Source organism: Staurois parvus, unplaced genomic scaffold (assembly GCF_062004578.1).
Source record: "Staurois parvus isolate SC_StPar_1 unplaced genomic scaffold, SC_StPar_1.0 ptg000153l, whole genome shotgun sequence".
Taxonomy (NCBI): Eukaryota; Metazoa; Chordata; class Amphibia; order Anura; family Ranidae; genus Staurois; species Staurois parvus.
Window position 1 is genome coordinate 5,589,463 of NW_028317949.1, and position 15,426 is coordinate 5,604,888.

Consider the following 15,426-nt stretch of genomic DNA (forward strand, 5'->3'; position numbering starts at 1 on the left):
AGAAAATATTGAATTGATCCAAATTCATTGTGAAGAATAGCTGGTTCTATTCTATTCAACATTTGAATTTCTGAAGACAGCTATATTTCCTCTTTTAATTCTATTCTTTTCCTTTCTATTATTGTCTATTCCATTTTTTATCTTCTTTTCAAAATTAGAATTTCAGAAGATGGCTATATTCTAACACTAATACACATGCACTGTATAATCAAAATTTTGTGGACACCTGATAATCTCACATAATATATGGCAAACATTATGTGACACCCCCTCCTACAGTAATTGAGTGCAGGTGTTTCTGAAGAAGGTTCTTGTTAATGTTACAGCATACAAAGAAATATTAACCACTAGCCTATAGGGCACTTATACCCCCTTCCTGCCCATGCCAATTTCCAGCTCTCAGCACTGTCACACTTTGAATGACAATTGCGCTGTCATGCAACACTGTACCCATATGAAATTTGTATCATTTTTTTGAGACAGATAGAGTTTTCTTTTGGTGGTATTTAATCAACTCTGGGATTTTTATTTTTTTTTAAACAAACCAAAAACCACTGAAAATTTTGAAAAAAAAACATTTTTTCTTAGTTTTTGTTATACAATTTTGTAAATAAGTGATTTTTCTCCTTCACTGATATGCGCTAATGAGGCTGCACTGATGGACACTGATAGGCTGCACTGATGGGTACTGATGAGGAGGCACTGGTAGGCTGCACTGGTGGACACTGATAGGCTGCACTGATGGGCACTGATGAGGAGGCACTGGTAGGTTGCACTGATGGGCATTGACAGGCATCACTGATGGGCACCAAAAGGCAGCACTGATACATGACACTGATATATGGCACTGATAGGCGGCACTGATAGGCAGCACTGACTGGCACTGATAGGTGGCCCTGACTGGCACTGATAGGCAGCACTGACCGGCACTGATGTGCACTGATAGGCGACACTGACTGACACTGATAGGTGGCACTGATTGGCAGCACTGATAGGTGGCACTGAATGGCATTGATAGGTGGCACTGAATGGCACTGATGGGTGACATTGAAAGGCAGCTCAGATGGGCACTGATATGTGGCATTGATGTGCACTGGTATGCACTGATATGTGGCATTGATGTGGCACTGATGGGCACTGGCACATGGCACTGATGGGCACTGGCACGTGGCACTAAAGAGCACTGACAGGTGGCACTTCTGGGGCCACACTGATCATCAGTGCCCTGATGATCTGTGTACATGTCCCCTCCACAGAAAGCCGATTACCGGCTCTCCTCTCAAGCTGTCAGCGCCACAGCTCGAGAGGAGAGAAATGCCGATAACCAGCATTTCCATGTTTACATGTGATCAGCTGTGATTGGACACAGCTGATCACAGGACTGAGCCGACATCTTCGGCTCTTTCTGTGGTCCGCTGTGTCCGAGGGACACAGCACACTGGCGATCGCCACGCTGCGCGCTCCCTGAGCCGTGCATGCGCAGTGAGGATGGTAGGACGTCATATGACGTCCTATCAGAATGAGAGAACCACCTTGCGCCCATCATTGTACTATAGGGTGGGCGGAAGGTGGTTAAACAACGGTGGGCTTCCAACCTTGTGATGACAGTTTTAGGACATGGCTGTGCCCAAAAGTCAGGTCCAAAATGACATGGTTTGATGAGCTTGGTGAGGAGGAACCTGAGTTTTACAGAGGCCTGACCATAACCCTATTGAAAATCTTTGGGTTATATTCTCAAATGCCTATTGCTGGACCTCACATGTGCTCTTTTTACTAAGGGGGCCAAATTCCCACAAACATACTTTCCAATGAAACCTGTTATAGCCCTAAATTGATGTTCAGTTGTGCTCATGGGTTTTGGAATGGCATATTTAGCAAACTAGGTGAGATGGTCAGGGGTCCAAAAACTTTTGATCCTATAGTGTAGTCTTTGAAGGAAATCAGCAATATTCAGCAATATGTTTACATTTTTAATTTAGATTCTCAGTTTGATTCGAATTAAATTGATTGAATAAATTGAAATTGATTCGAATAAATTGTTATTTTGGACGAAATTTTGTTTTGTTATTTTGGATATGTTTAAATTCCTTACTCTTCTAATTTGGAAATTTGGATACATCTGAATCTCTGAATAATGAAAATTGTGTTCTAATTTTTCTTATTTAATCCTTGTGCCCTCTCCTAAACTAAAGCAGATTACCCTGGAATTGTTCAATACTTGACTGAAGTTGGAGGAGTGATCATACAGAGAGAAACCATAACTTGCAGTTTACTAAACAGGTGCAAATGTAGTAGAAATAATGCAAGACGTGTGAGATGGCAAAAAAACATGCATACATAGCAGAATCATGAAAGCTGCACAAACATGAAAGCTGCATTAACATAGTCCCTTTACAGGAATTTCTGTGACTCAATCGGTAACATGTGGCCCCATAGCATAGTTTATATTGGACTATAACGACAGAGAGTTAAAGCAGTATTAAACTCAAAAGCAAACATTGATTATATTGCAGCTTACCAATTCTTAGATGTGATGTCTGCATTAGTTTCCTTTTTTTAAGACTTTCTTTGTTCTATTGTCATCTTTCATTCAGGCAGCAAGTCTGCTGTTTTCCAAGTTCAAGCTCTCCAGTTCTCCAGCAGAATATCACTTTACAAGGATGAGACAACCCATTTACCACTGGCAGGGGTGTTTAACATAATCAGCTTTTATATATTCAGGTAATACCTTTATCCCAAAAGGAAAAAAAAAACTGTTTGCTGTAATTGATTTTAACCACTTGCCCTCCTGAGGATTTACCCCCTTTCCTGACTAGGCCATTTATTGCTTCATTACGGCGCTGTGTTACTTTAATTGGCAATTGCGAAGTCATGCAACACTGCACCCAAATTAAATTTACGTCCTTTTTTCCCATGAATAGAGTTTACGGTGGTATTTTATTGCCTGTACACTTTTTATTTTTTGCGCTATGAAAAAAGCAAGACTAAAACTTTTGAGAAAAAAACAATATTTTTTACTTTTTGCTAATAAACATGTCCAGTAAAAAAATTAAAAATCTAATGTACTCTGCTACCTGTCTTTGCTAAAAAAAAATCCCAATACATGTAAATTAATTGGTTTACATGAAAGTTATAGTGTTTACAAATAGCGATATATGTACTAGGATTTTTTATTTTATTTTTTTTTTACTAGTAATGGCAGTGATCAGCGACCTATAGCGAAACTGCGGCGAGCATTCTGACACTGGGGGGGAACTGACTTGGTGTCACTGACATCCCCAGTGACACTAATACAGTGATCAGTGCTAATAAAAAGCACTGACACTGTATTAATGGCACTGGGCAGTAAGGAGTTAACATGTGGGGTGATCAAAGGGTTAACAGTATGCTCTGTGCTGTTTTACTAGGGGCTGTGTCTGTGTGCTTCACTGTAAGCACGCTGTTCTGCATGGCTGTGCTCTGTTTACAAACAGTTCTCCCCCCTGTCAGAGATGCTCGGCAATCACCGGGAGCCGGCAAGTAATTGCCGGTCGGGACCTGGTGATTGACAGCTGCAGCTGCGAAAGGTGTCACTGGTAGGGCGTGCGTGTACATTGCGCGCCTCCTATCCAGAAATGCAAAATCATGTATATATACGTGATTTTATGCACCTGTACCACCCTGTAGCAGTATTTCTGCTATAGGGCAGACTGGAAGCGATTAAAGTGTGAACTGAAGTTTGGCTTCAATTTGTTATTGAATACAAACCTGCTAATGCATTTAACACTCCAATCTCCCCCAGACTGGCAATGCTGCTGTCTGCTGTGTCCTGTGCTCATTTCTCCAGAGTGCTGTCTTACTAATACAGGATGCGTGTTACTGGCTAAATCATCTGGTGAAAACAGAAGGAAAAAGCTTAAAAAAAGAAAAGTGATACAGCCACCACATCTAATGATTAGTAAGCTACCATATAATACATTTTTAGATTTAATACATCTTTAGGCTGAGAATAATTACATCATTAAAACAGTACAGAAGACAGTTACTTGTTATTACCCCCACAATGAAGTACAGGGTAGCTCTGGTAATACAAATTACCAGCTGGAAGTGCCAAGGCCCAGGGATGAAGCACCACCCCACTCAAGCTGCAGAACTCTGGTAGCAATGAAGAGAGAGCTCCCCAAAATAACTGGGTCTTTTGAAGAAGTTACACGTTATTAGATTCTGGTGCGGCTGCCTGCACCCAGATTCTGAAAGTGGAGGGCCTCTTGCGTGGCTGAAGATCACTTGTCCTAATACTTCTTCATCAAGTGTGACCTCTGTGAGCTCTTCAGGAAGGGAAGCAGAGACACGTACCTTTCATGGGTATACTCTGGAACCCTGGGAAGTGTAGGAAAGGGAATTAAAGGGACCCAAGCCTGCGTTTCAGCATGCTGAGTAAATAGGGACTTTCCAACAGTGTTACTTAAGGTGGTGGTGATGAACATTTATGCTTGTAGGTCTACTCCTATAGGGATATATGCTTGGTCTACCAATCTGGTATCATGTTGTCTGGAGAATGTATACGTTTCGGCAAATATATATTTGTGAAAAAATGTAAAATGCAGCAATATACAATATGATTAAACCAAGGTGCTAATGCCTAAATGAATGAATAATTAAAGTGACAATGGTGGCAGATTCAAAGTGAGGCACTCAAATTTAGCGCTGACGTGAATAATATAATAAAATAACAGCGAGAAAGTGATATTTGTAAATAAATATAAAGTCACAAGAGTGAACAGTCCAATATAAGATATGATCATTCGGATGAATAGCAAAAAAGCGGTTGTGCAGAAAAGTTTAAGCTCTGAATCAGTGAAAAAGGAATGTTGCGGTTGACTCATTATCTAAAATGTTATACTGTTGTTGTTTCACTTCTTACAATATTTCTATTTTCTTTGAGAAACAATAATTATATTTAACTCTGACTAAGTCTACAAGTAAAAACAAAATAATTGTTGGCCGCAAGAAACATTCATTTAGAAAATGCTGTGTTCCCACTAAGAATAGCAATCACCAAAAATATAATAATAACCGTAAACTTTGGATTACAATAATAAATTTCTGTTGAGAAAATGCCATGCAAGCTACAAGGGAGCCAGACATAAAATAATTGAAATGCATGTACTTTTCAGAGTAGCAAAATAAATCCTAATTTCTGTCTTTGTCACCTGATTCACTCCATATGGCTGCAATTATATATTGTACTAGTTTATCCATTCAGAGAGTCAGCTGTTTTGTAATTTTCCCCCTCCAGAGATAGACAGACATATGGCTAGATAAGAAGAGTGGTTGTAACTACAATGGCTAAGTGCTCTGTGCTTTGCTTAGAACTGTATTGCTCAATATTTTACATTTATAGAGGAAAACAACAGCTACCCATGTTTGGTGTGTGCTATCATTTTATACATCTTTAGCATAGTACAGTTCCTTGAAACAAATCCTTTTTAATTACTTGCATCATTAATATTTGTTGCTTTTTCCCTGCCTGAGTTAGGATCAATTCACATTTGTTCATTTTCCTGCAGTATACAGTATATATGTGAATTTATTACACAAAAACACAAATAAATTAGAAATTCTATTCATTATTATGTGGCTTTTTCATATCCATTCTTTGAATCGTAGAAGATATTTAAAAAATCTGTACATAATCCATCTAAGAAGGCCAACTGAACAGGTGATACACAAACATGCATGATATATATATAGCTTTTTAATATTTTTATTACATCAGGACTAGAGATGAGCGAATCGAACATGGCGAAGTGGAATTCGTTTCGAAGATCAGGAAAAATTCGATTCGCGCCGAATCCGAAAATTAGCAAACTTTGGATGCACGAATCGAATTTTCCCAAAAATGGCGGCGACATGTGTGGCGACGGAGCGGGGATCTCTGGGAAGGCGCGCAGGCAAGGCGCGCTGACCCATAATGCATTCATTCATGACATGTGATCGCATTAGCCAATCAGCAGCCAGCCAGCCAGCACTGTGTAATGGTGGAGCTATAAATTGCGGCCATCTTACAATTCTCCATTAGCCTCCGGTCATTCAAGAGAGACAGACTTGTCTGTATTAGGGACAGAGTTAGGGCAAAAGAGACTTTAGGGCCACAGAATCGTTACTTAGGGACATAGAATCGTTACTTAGGGACACAGAATCGTTACTCAGGGACACAGAATTGTTACTCAGGGACACAGATTCGTTACTGAGGGACACAGAATTGTTACTCAGGGACACAGAATTGTTACTCAGGGACACAGAATTGTTACTCAGGGACAGACACAGAATTGTTACTCAGGGACACAGAATCGTTACTCAGGGACACAGAATCGTTACTCAGGGACACAGAATCGTTACTGAGGGACACAGAATCGTTACTGAGGGACACAGAATCGTTACTCAGGGACACAGAATCGTTACTCAGGGACACAGAATCGTTACTCAGGGACACAGAATTGTTACTCAGGGACACAGAATTGTTACTCAGGGACACAGAATTGTTACTGAGGGACACAGAATTGTTACTCAGGGACACAGAAATGTTACTCAGGGACACAGAATTGTTACTCAGGGACACAGAATCGTTACTCAGGGACACAGAATTGTTACTGAGGGACACAGAATTGTTACTCAGGGACACAGAATCGTTACTCAGGGACACAGAATCGTTGAATTAAAGAGTATGTCAGACAACACGCAGAGGAGTGGCAGAGGAGGCAATGTTTCAGGAGCGAGCAGACGTGGCAGCAGAGGAAGGGGTCGAGGCAGCACTAGTCGCAGCCAGAGGCCAGTGCTCCCGGTGTCATCCAGCGGTCGTGTCTCCACCGACAACCCTGCCGTCATCGATTGGTTGGCTCGGTCGTCTTCCTCTTCCCAGGTCACCTCTGACACCTACAGCCAACGGTCGGTGGGTACGTCAGACACAACCGTTAGTTGGCATGGCCCGGGAGCAAGCCCACTGAAATCACGTGTCCTCTACCTGCCCCTGTCCTTTGGTGTTCCCTCACCAAGCGAAGTATCGCATGCTGTGGGCTCAGCCCCACTGTACAGTGAGGAAGAGCTAACAGAGGGCGGTCAGGAACGGGGGGAGACATCCGCCTCTTCAGCAGCCAGGCGAAGAAGTACTGGCGAGGAGAGTGGCTCGGTAGCCGGTCTAGAGACAGGTCTGTCTCCTGACCCACACGCAGTCGAGGGGGCTAGTAGTGAGGCGGAGACCCTAATTGATGATGATGAGGCTGATCGCACTTGGCAGCCTCGTCGTCATCTGCCAGGCCCGTAATCTGCCATGGGCCCCCGTACCGACTCCTCATGCTGCTGCCAGGCCCGTAATCTGTCATGGGCCCCTGTACCGCCTCCTCATGCTGCTGCCAGGTCCAGAGTGTGTCATGGGTCCCTGTACGGCCTCCCATTGCTGCTGTCTCCATCGCCACACTCTGCCATGTGCCACTTTCAGGTCTCCTCACACTGCTGGTGGGTTCCATTTTGTCATAGGATGCTGGCAGATTACGGGCCTCCCTTTGCTGCTGCCAGGCCCGTAATCTGCCATGGGCCCCCGTACCGACTCCTCATGCTGCTGCCAGGTCCAGAGTGTGTCATGGGTCCCTGTACCGCCTCCCATTGCTGCTGTCTCCATCGCCACACTCTGCCATGTGCCACTTTCAGGTCTCCTCACACTGCTGGTGGGTTCCATTTTGTCATAGGGTGCTGGCAGATTACGGGCCTCCCTTTGCTGCTGCCAGGCCCGTAATCTGCCATGGGCCCCCGTACCGACTCCTCATGCTGCTGCCAGGTCCAGAGTGTGTCATGGGTCCCTGTACCGCCTCCCATTGCTGCTGTCTCCATCGCCACACTCTGCCATGTGCCACTTTCAGGTCTCCTCACACTGCTGGTGGGTTCCATTTTGTCATAGGGTGCTGGCAGATTACGGGCCTCCCATTGCTGCTGCCAGGCCCGTAATCTGCCATGGGCCCCCGTACCGACTCCTCATGCTGCTGCCAGGCCCGTAATCTGTCATGGGCCCCTGTACCGCCTCCTCATGCTGCTGCCAGGTCCAGAGTCTCTCATGGGTCCCTGTACGGCCTCCCATTGCTGCTGTCTCCATCGCCACACTCTGCCATGTGCCACTTTCAGGTCTCCTCACACTGCTGGTGGGTTCCATTTTGTCATAGGGTGCTGGCAGATTACGGGCCTCCCATTGCTGCTGCCAGGCCCGTAATCTGCCATGGGCCCCCGTACCAACTCCTCATGCTGCTGCCAGGCCCGTAATCTGTCATGGGCCCCTGTACCGCCTCCTCATGCTGCTGCCAGGTCCAGAGTGTGTCATGGGTCCCTGTACGGCCTCCCATTGCTGCTGTCTCCATCGCCACACTCTGCCATGTGCCACTTTCAGGTCTCCTCACACTGCTGGTGGGTTCCATTTTTTCATAGGGTGCTGTATGGCCTCCCATTGCTGCTGCCTCCACCGCCACACTGTGGCTCCACACTCTGGTTTTGGCCCCGTGACTGCCCAAATGAGTGAAGTGTGCGGTGATTCTAAGATCGACGGCACTCATCTGCATGTCATACTGACTGACAGTATTATTTCTCTTCCCCAGCAGACTCCAAGGGCATTTAAATTAAAGGTACAGTGTTCTGCACTAATATAAAGGCTCTCTGAAGCCTAGAAACACCCTTTTTATAAGTTAAATTCGCAGCGAATATATTCGACTCGAATCGAATTTATTCCGCTAATTCGCCGAATCAGCCGAATCGAATTTTTGAATAATTCGCTCATCTCTAATCAGGACCTTTGAAAACCTCTATTCGTGAATGTTGTTGTCTCATATTTTGTAACTCATTAACACAAATGCATTACTGCACTTAAAAATGAAACAAAATGTTCTTCTACAGACAGTGAAAGCACTAGAGAGAGGATGTATTTTAAAGCTGAAGCTTTCTGCAGAAATTGGTCGGGGTTTAACCCTTTCACTGCCGGCCCTGCACTCCACATTTAACCTCATGTGACCAGACCATTTTGCAATTTTTCACTTTTCGCTTTTGTTGATTTCTCACTCACAGCTTTTAGAGTTTGTAAATGATCCCACGAACCATAACAAAAAAAAACAAAAAAAAACAGAGGACAAGTAAAATGAAAGAATGGTACCAGTGATTTTGTAGGCTCATTGATAGTTGTGAAAATAGTACATTATTAGCTCCTTTGAACAGTTTAAGGAAAAAGTACATGATATTCCATCTGCTTGCCAAGAGAGCCTGACAATGCACTAGGGACTCACATTTGAAATTCAAACCTAGGCAACATGCCTTTTGCATCCTCTTAGTACTCATCTTTTCCTCTTATTCTAGGCATGACTATTCTGTCGTTTGCAAACACTGGCCGCTTCTCTCCAGTGATCCCATCTGTCTGATACCTTTCAAGAACTACATCTTCTGGCATATAAATGCTCCAGGAAAATCTTGTCCATACTGTTTTTTTTTCTTCCAGAAAAGGGAATCAAGGCTTGCTTCATCTTCTAGGGGAAATTTTACATGCGAACACTATATGCAGTGTAACTTTGTTATTTAAAGTAATTCTTTCAGCCACTTATGCACAGATGAGAGGTTTCCTATCCCTGTGTTTTACAGCTGTGGTACTATGGATGTTTTATACCTACTTAAAGTGGAACTTCACTCTCTCAATCAACACTGACTATTTTAATCCTTATGCTGCTAGCATTAGTAAATGGATAGCAAAGTATATCATATTTACTTGTTTTAAACTTTTTTTTACATTTCTTCAGCTACTTCCTGGTTCCTGCCTAGGCAAATGATGTCCCAGGAGTCTTCAGGAGGGGAGGGTTCTCAGCTCAGCAATGCCTGAGCTAAGGGCAGATGGATTCCAGGAAGTAAATGCTACATTAATCATCGTCCCTTACTCAAGATGGCCACTGCCAGAAATGCCAGGGGGTGTTTTTCAAAATTATTTCTCAGCAATGTAAACCATGGAGACATGGATGGATGGCTGAGTTTGCTTTGAATATTAACAATTCATTAAATAGTATTTTTGGTTTGTGGTGCTCAGACGTAGTGCAGATCCACTTTAAGTCCCTTGTGCTCTGAGCTAATTGGGCCACACCACACAGGAAATCTGCTTACATGTAAAGTCTTCACCAGAGTTTCTTCATCATGAATTCATATGTCCCATTGCCCGCCGTTTGGCAAAGTTTGGAAACATTCCCTCTCAGTTGAGAGTTAGAGCGATAGCAAAGGTTCAGAGAATTAAAACAGGTGTTACCTTCTTAGAATAAGTATCTTAAAAATAATTGTTTAGATATACATTGGAACTTTGTCTCCCAGGGGACTTAATGGCTTGTAATATGAAAAACATTTTTGCATAATAACCACCCATATTTGTTGTATAGTACATAATATATCTATTTACACACATTTAGTGTACTTTCCTTATCTGTTTTCTTATAGATAGTCTAAAGTTTCCCCACAGTTTCCAGGATGACTTATGGCCCCCACCCACCCACTCCTGTACACGCTGCTTGCTGATTACTGCCTGTATTTCATGCTGCTATTATTAAACACTTCTTGACCGTAATGTAGCCAAATTACAGCTACAGCGCGGTCATCCAGTTCTGGGAGGGAGTCATATGATGGCCCCCAGCATTGGACACAGCTGATCACATGACACAGTAAAGGGCCAATCACAACGGCCTTTTACCACGTGATCAGCTGTGTGCAATCGCAGCTGATCAGCATGTAAATGCACTTGCCAGTTATTGGCAGTACCTTCCAATAACCAGCAACTGTGAAAGGATTAATCTACACTGATAATCAGGGCAGCCCCAAACGTGCCCAGTAGCGCTGCCAGTAAGTGCTGTTAGTCAGTGCTGCCAGCTAGTGCCATCAGTCAGTGCCCTTCAGTGCTGCCTATTAGTGTCCATCAGTGCCGCCTCAGTGCCCACCTTTGCTGCCTATCAATGCAACCTCATCAGTGCAGCCTATCAGTGCCCATCAGTGCTGCCTGTCAGTGCCCATCAGTGCTGCCTATTAGTGCAACCTCATCAACGCACATAAGCGAATGAGAAAAATTACCTTTTTGAAAATTTTTTATAGAAACAAAGAAACACTTTTTTTTGCAAACGTTTCAGCCTATTTTCGTTTATGGTGCAAAAAATAAAAAAAGCAGTGGTGATAAAATACCACCAAAAGAAAGCTCTATTTGTGTGAAAAAAAATGCTAAAAATGTCATATGGGTACAGTGTTGCATGACCGCGCAATTGTCATTCAAATAGCAGTCTGTGTTTTCCGTCCTACTTTCTTGGCAGAGCTCAGAACTTGTCACATAAGTAGCGTCACCACATGTGTCTGTGACATCACTTCCTGCTTCTGTCAGGCAGTCTGCAGTCATTTTAGGAGCTGGGTTGTCACATCCTCAGCAGGTCTCTGCTGAAGAAAGCATCTTGCACCCCAAGCATCCCTATTCTTTTGAGATCTCGCCTTCTCCCCCTTGCTGTTATCTGGGGTAATACAGCTTAATACTTTGTATTTCTTTGTGATGCTTTGCTTTATGCTGCATATAACATGTATACCTATTTTATATACAGTATATACAGCATTGTTTATATATAGCATGGCCACTTAGCTATAAATAAACACTTCTTTGTCCTTTGAATACATTAGCATTACAATTGAATGTATTGATGGTGTGCTAGTCCCTTGCTTTCCATTTATTTTGGAGTAATACAGAGAACTCCCCTTTGGATATTTCACACACAGTTCTTTTTTTTATCCTTATATTGCTCTCATCTATAAGGTTGTATTCATTTATTGTAAAAAAATCTAGAAGCTGATTTCACATTGTTGCGATAATGCCTGATCTTCAGTGTTGTGCACTATTGCACATAGAATTGAATTAATGTAAATAAAAAAATAAAATAAGAAACCAAATCAGTCACTGCGATGCATTGCACTTAGAAGTGCAGTGTTTGTGCACAATGTACATGGGTTATGTGCACCATAACATGAATTTGCTTCTGTGAATGGGAGCAGTGTGTTGGTGCACTGTAATGCAACAACACATACCGTTCATCACCTCTGTTGTAGTGCACATTACTAATTTCTAGAAATCGCTTCTCGGCCTTTTGGCTAAGATCAAGTGTAGTATATGTTCTTATCAGTGTCCAGCAGGGGTGCTCCACGGTCATTCTAGCTTTGCGGGGATGACTGGTTGTATAGTACCCCTGCTGGTATGATGGGGGCCCTGATGGTTATTACGGGAGGAACAGAAACTGGGAGCCCATTGTAGTTGGGGCCCGGGAGTAATTCCCCTTTGGAACGTCAGAGGGGCCCAGTACCTCCTGATTAGAGCGGATCTACTTCGGTCTGGCCAGGGGCCGGGAAGGCAGAAAGTCCGCAAACCAGTGCCCCCTGAGTGGTCGCCTTAGGGGTGCTCTTAGTAACACCTGGGTGTGGGACCCCACAGTGTGAAAAGGCACATGGCCACTGTGTTTACCACTTTTTCTGCACAGCGCCCTCAGGACCAGGCCTTCTGGCTAAGTTCGGGGCAATTTTTGATACAGGCCTCAGGGCCTGGTCTGTGCACAATTTGGCACGACCACTTTTTTATTTTTTATTTTTTTTTAATTTATATTCCTCCCACGTTTTGTCACTTTCACTCTTATGTGTGTGTTTTATTTCCTCCCAGGATGGAGGGTGTGGGTCCTCGGGCCTGCCCTGAAGTCTAGGGGGAGGATGTGTGGCCCTTTGGTTCCTTCTTCCCCTGTCCCTAGGGGGTTTTCTCTTCGGGAGAACCCCCTGGCCAAGTACTGAGTGGCTGGCTTCGGCTGGCCACAAGGAACGGTGGTACGCCAGGCCTTTTGGCTAAGTGGACCAAATGGGAGCCTTGTCCCCGTCAGGAGCTTCGTGCCCCGGGGGATCAGGGTAGAGATCCATTCCCTTCGGGGGAAGGACAAAGCACACCCCTAAGTGCACTTTTTTTGTGAACACTTACGGGTTTTTTCATTATTCGCACGTTTGCGGACTTAAAAAAAAAAAATTCTAATTTCTAATGTCTAATAATGTAATTTGAGTGTGTGTATGTTAAGCTGGCCATATATGGGTCGTATTCCGAAAGATTTTTCTTTTTAAAATCTTTATTAAGAATTTCCTTTTGAATTTCGCACCGCTAGTGGGCCACAGCCATGGCCAATTTTCGAGTGACCATCAAATTCGAGTGATTGGGCATGCTGTAAATGTTTTGAAAAACAAATTTATAATCAATGATGGGAGAATCATGCAAGAAATGTAATCGAAAACGAAATGAGCATGAGCTGCGACCTAAAAAGAAAAGAAAATTCTTTGTCACGAAAATTCTTTTCTGTAGCAATGAGGTGAAATTAAAGGCTTGGTTGGTCAAATTTTCGAAATCAATGGTGGCACCATCTGATTACAAAATGCACGACATTTCCAATTTTCTAAAAAAAAATTGTTCAGAATGTGACCCCTGTATGGCCTGCATTAAATCCATGGCTGCAAAGGGCCATAGAGTTTCATGAAGAAGTATATTCTGCACCTAGGAGTGGTAGATGTTTGCTATATCCATGGGTTGCAGCCTGTACAAATCAATGACAGGCTGACAGATGCCACAGCTGTATGCATGTAACAGCACGATTGAGCAGTTGCCTGCATATAGGGATGTATGAGCAGTGGGTTTATGTCTAGAATGTTTGCTTACATGCGTGCAACTGTTGAGTCTGCCAGGCTGTCATTGATTTGTACAGGCCGATGCCAGCAGATGTATGCAAATATCTGTGACGTCCGGGTACAAAAATACATCAAGAGCCTTATTTATTTCTATATATATATTATTTTTTAATCATTATTTTTTTTTTTTTACTATTTTAATTTTTTTTACATTTTAATTTTTTAAGAGGGGGCTTTGGGGAAATATCAGGGGTCTAAACCTTAACCACTTCCCGTCTGGCCCATCTACATAAACAGCTGGACAGGAGCAGTGCCAGAGCAGGTTGCAGCCTGTGCTCACTCCCTGGGAGTGTGCGGCACCGCAACCTGGCGCCCGCTGTGTCTGGAGGACACTGATCACTGTACGGGACCTCTGTGTGAGGTCCCGATCATGTGATCACTGATTGTCCAATCAGTGATAACATGAATAGTAGTAAGCAAGATGTCACTTGCTGACATCATTGCTTACTACTAGTGAAATCTGTGAATGATCACAGAGGTCACATGGTACAAGGCTATTCACAACAGCCTTGTACCATGTGACAAGCTGTGACCAATCACAGCTCTCACAGTATTTCTCAATGGCTGCAAGAATGTAGTCAGAGAGAAGGAGAAATGATTGCCTATACAGCTTTTATGGGTGTAAAAGCAATCAGTGTAAAAAAAAAAAAATCTTTAATCACCCCCCACAAGTAGTAGAGTGTCACTATAAAGTTTTATCTGTCTCAAAAAAAATGCTAAAAAATGCATATGGGTACAGTGTTGCATGACCACGCAATTGTCATTGAAAGTGTGATAGCACTGAAAGCTGAAAATTGTCCTGGACAGGAAGGGGGTAAAATGTTAAACTTGAAGTGGTTAATGTTTTACTTTTGAGATAGAGAAAGATTGAGAGTTCTCCATTTCCATCTCTTCTGTAGCTGCAGCTGCACTCAATGAATGAATGGGAAGTGCTCTGTACAGAGGCTTCCAGTTCATTCACAGACTGAAAGATTTAGTAAACAATAGTTACTAAACTTCAGTTATGAATGAACGTAGGAGTGATCTCCATCAGTCACTCACTGTAGTTATTTAGGAAAATAAGGGGTTAGTAAAAAGGAGAAACTTATTATTGATCCACCCAGTACTGCCCCAGGCTCTCCATTTTGAAATCAGATCCTCCATCTGTGCACCCACAGCCTTTGACAGACAGCGGGGGTAATTCTGGTGGATCAGAGGGCACAGCAGGGAGGTAGGGGAGAGAAGTGGGCACATAGGTCCACACAGTCTGCAGCTACAGAAAAGGAGGAACACAGAGTGCAGTACGGGTAACAGAGTCGCAGTAGTGGCAGGAGGGTCAAATATTAATGAACAGCTTTGATCACCTCCTTGTCAACCATTGATCATAGCTATTCTTTTATTCAGCACAACGTGGGGGACAGTTCTGTGTTAAGTTCATGGCTACTGAAGTGACCATGAGTTTAGAGCAGAAGGGGGCATACTGACCTGGCCATTGTTTCTACTCTGCCGTATGCCTTACGTTCGTGGCAGCAAAAAGGTTAAAGTAGCTTAAATGGTTGGTTAAACTTTTCACAAAAAAAATTAAATGTTGAACTAACTCACAGCTAGAGATGAGCTCACTACGTTTTTATACTCAAACATTGGGTTTAGGTTTTTCTACTGCTATTATATATG

At 43.2% G+C, this 15,426-nt stretch overlaps 1 pseudogene; it reads left to right on the forward strand.

Annotated features, from left to right (window-relative positions):
• The first annotated feature begins 12,136 nt into the window (after nt 1-12,136).
• Nucleotides 12,137-12,311, forward strand: LOC149463718 (U2 spliceosomal RNA; annotated as a pseudogene).
• The last annotated feature ends 3,115 nt before the right edge of the window (nt 12,312-15,426 follow it).